General features: G+C 41.6%; 1 non-coding gene across 1 annotated transcript; it reads left to right on the top strand.

The window, feature by feature from the left end:
• Positions 1-421: 421 nt before the first annotated feature.
• LOC147901877 (U6 spliceosomal RNA) lies at positions 422-527 on the top strand. The gene has a single exon (XR_015541062.1). It is a non-coding gene; the product is annotated as a U6 spliceosomal RNA (small nuclear RNA).
• The last annotated feature ends 7,650 nt before the right edge of the window (positions 528-8,177 follow it).

Here is an 8,177-nt window from a genome sequence, read left to right as displayed (position 1 = left end):
AAATAGAACATCTAGCTAGCATATGAAAAAGAATATATCTTTGCTTTGAAATTTTAGATCATAATCATGTAAGTGTTGAAAGTTAATATATATGTGCTTTGAGATTCCAAATCACAATCATGCAAGCACATGTTATATGCCACTGACTGTACTCCATGCACACATTCCTTATCAAATTCAAGATTACTTAACAATAGCTTTCAATTTTAGAATAGTTTCAAAGTAGTGAAGAAGACATTTCATGGAGTCACGAAGATCATGTGGGCCACATGCAAAATTTAGTTGAATTCTAAGGGATACTTGTATGATTTTCCCAAAGAAGAAGAAATACAAAATACAAAATCCTAGCTAATGCTAGAGGATGATGCTTGCTTAAGCATCAAGATGAACAAGCTAATTGCTAACCTTAAAAATCACACAATGACAAGCGACAGGGCCAATAGAACAAAATTGGAATGATACAGAGAGGATAAGCATGGCCTCTATGCAAGGATGACAAGTGACAGGGTCAATAGAACAAAATGAGCTATCAATTTTTTATAGAAGGCTTTGACACTGATTTGGGCTAGAAAATCCTTAAATCTAGCAAGTTCTAGAGAGGAAATCTGAGAAGGTTATGACAAAAATGTCATGAGGACCACTAATTAGCATGCTAGTGCTAATAGAGGATGCCCTAACAAATATTAAGGATAATGCTTGCATATGAATTATGAAGTACTTGGCTGGTCAGTTATTACAACAACATGATCAGACACCCCTAATACATGTAAGGGATCGCCCTTCTGAATTTTCCAACATTGAAAGCCAAAATTGGTATGAAAACCAGCATCATCTAGCCGACCCAGTGAAATGAGACTCTTGGTTAGCTTAGGCACATGTCTCACAATTTTTAAAACAAATGCAGACCCATTTGCAAAAGAAAACTTTATGTCACCTGCTCCCACTATGTCACATGTATAGTTATTTCCAAGATGCACACAACCTGTCTTCCCACTGTTATACGTCGAGAACCATTCCCTATGGGGAGTAACATGGAATGAAGCACCAGAATCCAAAATTCAATCTTGGGAATATGCAACATTTGAAGTGGTAAGCAAGTCTGCAGGTAGACTAGACATGAAAAGAATGTCATTGTCACTATCGTCAGTGACTGCATTGATCTCCTCGATCTTCATTTTTCCTTTGTCCTCCCTTGGACTCTCTTCCTTCTTATTTGCACCCCAATTTGCAGTCTTTTTCTTATCCTCTTGCTCTCTTTTGAGTTTGTAGCAATCCTTTTTCATGTGGCCCTTCTTGCCACAGTGGTAACACTCAATGTTCCGTGCCCTGGATTTGCTACGAGACTTCCCTCTTTCATGGGACTTCCCATGAGCTGTGATTTGCCCCTTTGCACATTTAAGGCTGTATTCTTCTTGTGCATCCACTGCAATATGTCAAAGCTATCCCTCAGCATAAAATAGCATATGTGTGCTAAACGTCCATCAATAAAGCATCCCACAAGGCAATCTAGGCCAATCAGTGCATCTAACAAGGATCGCAATGCATCCAAATGGCCTGTAAGGCATCCACTGCAATCCAATGCAAACCCTAAATGAGCACACACGGCTCAACAGACTGTAACCAGAGTGATCTGCATAAGGTATATCCAAGAAATCATGGCCCCACAGCAATGACCGCTATTGAAAATAGAACCTCGGTCAATACATGGGCGTCACTGTACAATCAAACTCAGCAAGACAATCTATAAATATCTCTCTTCTACCACAACTCCAAAATCTCATCCAAGGATGGAGTAGGAGCCAGTCAAACCTTGCATTTCTTTGCAAAAAATGAACCTTAGGAAACTTAACCTTAGCCAAAATGCCACATGGCAATCAATGACAAGCTCTTAGAAACTTTGAGAAATTTCCTTCAAAGAGACGATGGAAAAACACAAAGAATCACAACTCCTTTGATTCTTCATGGAATAGCAAGCATCTTTGTAGACATATGTTTCAGGCAGTCCCGGATCCAACGGGATAGACAGCTCTACAAATGGAGGCCAGATGTTGAGTTTCCACTCACACAAAAAATGACGGAATGAAGATGTTGGAGTAGACAAAGCTTCACTACAGCTTCAGAACTTCACAGAATCGAAAATATCTTCATAGGTAGAAGTTTTGGACTGCTCTAAATCAACTCGAAGTGTCTGAACTACAAATGGTGGCCTGGATATGGATATCCAACACCAGAAATCCACGCAGAAAATTGAATTTCATCACTTTTTGTAGGAGCTGTAACTTTTCACTGAAAACTCGAATGATAGAGATATTAAAACAAAAATGAAGTACTCAAAGTCTTCTACAACTTTTCTTTAGATCTCAAGGCAAGATTCAGCCTCTAGAGAAATATATCTTCATCACAAGACTCTCAGGTCTAAAATAGACTGTCTTTTTCCCTCCGATAGCACCTACTGGCTTGCAAAAAACCACTCAGAGAACTTTCCAAAAGTTTCTACAAGGTCTTTGCACATCAGGATACAGGTAAAGACACCCAACTGAGCTTCTCCTTCCTCCCACAGAGCTGTAGTAGTAGACTCCGGGCTCCAGGCTCACACCCGGGCTCAGCTAGAACACCCACGCTCTAATACTAGTTGAGAGATCTCAACAATGGAAGCGGAATGGAAGAAGGTGAGAGAGAGAGGGAGAGCCAGAAGAGACAATCACACAAGTTTTGGTGGGTGCAAAACACCCTAATCTTCTATGCCATCCATATATATATGTATTTGAGTATTGTACATAATCGGGGTTAAGGTACAGTGGCTTTTAACCCCCACAAGCATGTTGGACAGACACACTATTTTGCTCTCTCAATCTGCTCCTCTTTTTGAGACTTGTATGCAGTATACTCGGTCTTCACTACTTCCAATTCTTGCCTCGTTGCTTCAAACTATTTGTGCTCCTTCTTATGCATGGCAGCCTGCTGTAGCAATTCATCTTTGTTCGCCATCTGCAATGCCTGCAACAATTGAAAAGAAAATGTTGCCCCAACACCACTTCGTTGATCATGAAAGGAGTGAAGGATTCCCGTGGCATGCTCAACCTCCTTAATGGAAATAGTTCGAGATCGGCATGTACTCAAACCTACGTCAGAAGATGGTATGCTCAAGTTTTGTAGGGCTGGCACGACGGCGGCCTTCATGGTACAAGAATCCTCCTATACTAGAGCAATGGCGTTTTTCACCTTCAATTCCAGTAGTTGATTGCAGTAGCTCCGACCCCCAATGGGTGTATCACACAAGGCATCAGATAGTGGTGTGCCGAATCCTACCACATATGCCTCATTGGTGTTGTATTTAATGGCCTTGTAGTCATTGAAAGACTGCCACTTCCGTTTGTCTTCAAGGACATCACATTTTGCTTTTGTTTGAAGCTCTGTATGCGGCTCTAGAATTCCTCTCATCAACACGAAAGATCATTTACTGTAACCATAGAGAGTGGAGATGAATGGACCCACCTTGGAGTGGCTATTCATCTGTGACAGATCATTGCGATTGACCTATGCCATTAGTTTTGCATAGATCCAATTCGTCCGTGAGATCTTGCATCCCTTTTCTACAACCCTCAGAATGCAATAGCTATCTCTAGACATGGAATTAGTCTTCACCAACAATTGCACTCATTCCACGTATGATTCAAGTTGCTACATACAAAACACATAATCAACATTGTACAAGAGAAAGTAGTTCTTTGATGTTGCTCGAGCCTGAACTCTCGAATCATGTCGGCTTCCGCATGCTTCTCATAGGAAGTTTCTTCATCGACTAAGGGGAGCTTGAAAACATGCGAGGTCAATCCTAGATTCACTATCAAATCAGATGGGAGTTTTCCCCCTACCTGGTGCAATTGCCCTTACTACTCTAGTGCATTAGGTTGAGCTTTCCAGATATTCCATTGCAAGTTGGCATGATTGAGCAGCCCTATCATCTTTAGCCAATGGATATTATTCTGCAAATCAAGTGAAATGCTGAAAGTTTTAAAAGAACCTTATACCAATTGCTTCTTGCAAGGTGATACTACTAGCTCCTCCCTCGGTTCTTCATCTGGCAATGCATGTGCAATAGGAGTTGGATCCGGTAGCTCTTTGATCTAGGGCTTTTACAGAGTGGTTGTTGTGCTGACCTCGCTTGTGACCCATCTCATGCTGTTGCTCTATTGTTGCCCCTTGTAAAAGGTACTTTGAATGGCATGCAAGCTCTTAGCTATTGAGTGTATGTGGGGATGGTACTGAAACCTTGCCCATGTAGGTGCCGAGAGGCGATGAACATAGCACTTGAGCTGTCTATTCAAGGTGAAGTTTAGCTCGAGTGAAGTGGCAGAAGGGGAATATGCATGTAGAGTTGGGCACAGTCCACCGTTCGAAGCCACCACCCACGAGTACTAGGTGGAGGACGACACTCACTATACTCAGTGGTCGATGCAAAATTTGATGGTGTCGATTGATACAAGACAAGTACCTCGTACCCACTTGCACTTCAGTAGACATAATTGTTATGCATGATATATATTGGAACGGTTAGATAGTCGGACGATACAAGTCAGATAGTTAGATGACAATCGAAGAGTCGGATACCAATCTAATAGTTGGATACCAATCGGGTAGTTAGATCATAGTCAGAGAGTCAGATACCAATCTGATAGTCAGATATCAGTCAGGGAGTCGAATCACAGTCGGAGAGTTGGATACTAGGTGGATGGTCAAAGAGGAGTTAGATTCTTGTGGGACTCCACCTAGTAGTCCAATTAAGTCAGCCAAGCCTTGGTCTCTGCTAGACCAAATCAGATTACATTCAAACCATCCCAAAAGGAGGTTGGAGTGAGATCAGCAGCCAATTCAAAACCTGCTATTGGCGATTGAACTGTGTTTGGATATCATGAGAAGAACAAAAATCTTTCCTCTATAGTTGAGTATGACTGAAAGGTGCAGAAGAAAATCATACTCCATTAGGCAACATCACGTCAAACTTGATATCTGGACTTCAATCCAATAGAGGTCAACTTTGCAAATACGGCAAACTGGTAGTGTGGTTCTATGAATCCGAGTCAGATGGTGGTCGGATTTGATTCTGGCTCCTTTCTTCCACTTGAATCACACCTATAGTGGCATCCTGAGATCCTTTTATGTTCACAACTTTTGGACTTGGTTGGGATGGGTCCAGTTCAACATAAGGTTTTAAGCAAAACCCATTCATAGGTGTCATAAAAATATTGCCACGTAAATCAGTGAGTTGGAAAGTTTCCTACTCAAACAAATCTACCACTCTAAAAGGACCATCATATCTCAACTAAAACTTTCTTGGCATTTTCGTCAATTTTGTATTGAACATGAGAACTAAGTCTCCCTTCCAGAACTTCAATTTAATATTTTGGTTAATCCAAGCTCTCCTTCGCTTTTGAATTATGTCAGAGGTGTATGAACTCAACACCTTGTCTTCATCAGATTTAGCAATTGCTCAAGGCTATACTTAATTGAATCCTCGAAGGAAATTTGGTGCTCTACACCTACCCTGAGACTACACGTCATAAACTCCATAGGTACAATAGCCTCACACCCATAAACTAGTCGGAAAGGGGTCATACCTATAGTGACCTTGTAAGCTGTTCCTAGAGCCCATAACCTTGAATCCAATTTTTTATCCCAATCTCTTGGATTATCTACTACTGCTCTCCTAAAAATCTTCTTCATGATTTTATTGGAGCTTTCAGCCTAACCATTCCCTTGTGGATAATAGGCTGTTGATTTCTTGTGTAGGACCATATGTATCTTAGTTAATTTTTTGATTGTCTTATTAATGAAGTCTGAACCCCAATCAGAAACAATCTCAATGGGTACCCCAATCTCACTACAATGTTGTGATAAAGGAGCCATGCTACACTCTTAGACTTATTGTCCTTAAGTGCCACTGCCTCACCCATTTTGTGTAATAGTCAGTTGCCACAAGGATATACTGGGTTACCACTATATTTTGCAGGTGGTTTAATGGGGCCTACAAAGTCCAATACCCATTTTTGAAATGGGCCCAAAGGAAGAATAGGCTGATGTGGCATTCTATCAGTATCCAATGGTCGATCATCTCTTTGGCAAGGCAAATAGGCCTTTGCATATTGGTGAGCATCCTTCAAGACCGTGGGCCACCAAAGACTGGCAAAGTTCAAAACACAAGATGGGCTTGCATTGACTTTTATTGTTATGGTAGGTGGCATGCAACATGGACGATTATTTCTGATGAGGTTGTTGTAGGCCTTCTTAGAACATGGAGACACGCTCCTCAATTGCAATGCAGGGTACCAGAGGGGTGGAGAGCTCTCTCACACATCCGCACAGGGATATCTTCTACGTCTTCCACAAGTGGAGGGGGATTTGCAAGTTCAATCCAGCCTTTTGAAACTCTCCTAGAGATTGGGACAATTCCGTAATAGGATTCCAATGGGAATTGACACAGGGCAACTTAAAATGGTAGCGAGTGCGGCTCCTTCAAGTTGGCATGGCAGCCACTGGGTCCTGTTAAGACCTGGTGTGGCCGAGTTCTTACATGAGGTGGGGAGGCAGTTTGATGTGGCTATTTGGAGCTTGGTAGAACAGGACAATCTGCAGAGATTCTTGGGCCTACTAAAGAGAGAATGTCACCAGGCCACTGGCTACACACCCTTGTTTGTGTTTGATTATAGACAGGATAAATGTACCACATAGGCCACAGATGTAGGAAGAGGACAGGAGTGTGTGAAGACCAAATTTGGGAAGCGCTTGGCCGACATCGATTGGCAACACTTTTACCCTTTGGCAACGTTGTTTGTGGATGACAATGTGGATAAGATGGATCAAATTCCCACAAACATGTATATTGTCCCACCCTATTTTATGGGGGATTGCATGGATATAGTTCTCCACTCAAGTCTCTTGCCCTGTCTACACCGATTGGCAAACCATGCCAGGACAGTTGAGGATTTTGTGTCCAAAAACCCCTTCCATGTGCCGCCCATGGAAGAATAAATAGAATTGTAATGCTGCTTTGAAATATTAGTAAAATTATTATTGTTTAAGACTCGAAGTACTAAATTTTTGGTTTAAAAGCAAGTAGCATGGATTTATGTCCAGTGCTTGCACATGATTTCTTTGTCTCCATTCGTGAAATAAAGAGAGAGAGAGAGAGAGAGAGGGGTTATGCACGTGTATATATATATATATATATATATAGAGAGAGAGAGAGAGAGAGAGAGAGAGAGGTCACAAGTGGAATAGGTGGAACAAAATGTGGTGGTTACCAAAAAAAACTCGCTCGAAAAACTTGCTTCTTGCCCATCCCCATCCATCGTAGCATTCATAGCAACATTCCTATTGCATATATGGATGCCCATTCTAGTTGTATATGGTCCTCATGCTAGCAACTCAATGGATTAAATTTGTGTTATAGTAACCTTGAACCATGGTCAACATTGACATGTAATGGTAAGTTTAATACTCAGTTAAGGTAAAGGTATGATTATGGAACCATTCACATAACATTCCTTCCCACTTCTTTAGCAACAATGACCCTAACTACAGTCTTAGCATTTGCCACTTCAGGCTTCAGGCTTCAGGCTCACACCCGGGCTCAGCTAGAACACCCACACTCTAATACTAGTTGAGAGATCTCAACAACGGAAGCGGAATGGAAGAAGGTGAGAGAGAGAGAGGGAGAGCTAGAAGAGACAGTCACACAAGTTTGGTGGGTGCAGAACACCCTAATCTTCTATGCCATCCATATATATATGTATTTGAGTATTGTACATAACCGGGGTTAAGGTACAGTGGCTTTTAAACCCCACAAGCATGTTGGACAGACACACTATTTTGCTCTCTCAATCTGCTCCTCTTTCTAAGACTTGTATACAGTATACTCGGTCTTCACTACTTCCAATTCTTGCCTTGTTGCTTCAAACTATTTGTGCTCCTTCTTATGCACACCACTTCGTTGATCATGAAATCCCATAGCATGCTCAACCTCCTTAATGGAAATAGTTCGAGATAGGCATGCACTCAAACCTAATGGTATGCTCAATTTTTGTAGGGTTGGCATGATGGGGGCCTTCATGGTAGAGGAATCCTCCTATACTAGAGCAGTGGCATTTTTTACCTTCAATTCCTACAGTTGTTTGCAG

Source organism: Dipteris shenzhenensis, chromosome 5 (genome assembly GCF_047967505.1).
Source record: "Dipteris shenzhenensis isolate YYH24624 ecotype China chromosome 5, Dip_SZ_1.0, whole genome shotgun sequence".
In the NCBI taxonomy this organism is placed as follows: Eukaryota; Viridiplantae; Streptophyta; class Polypodiopsida; order Gleicheniales; family Dipteridaceae; genus Dipteris; species Dipteris shenzhenensis.
This window is presented reverse-complemented; position numbering and strand designations above follow the sequence as displayed.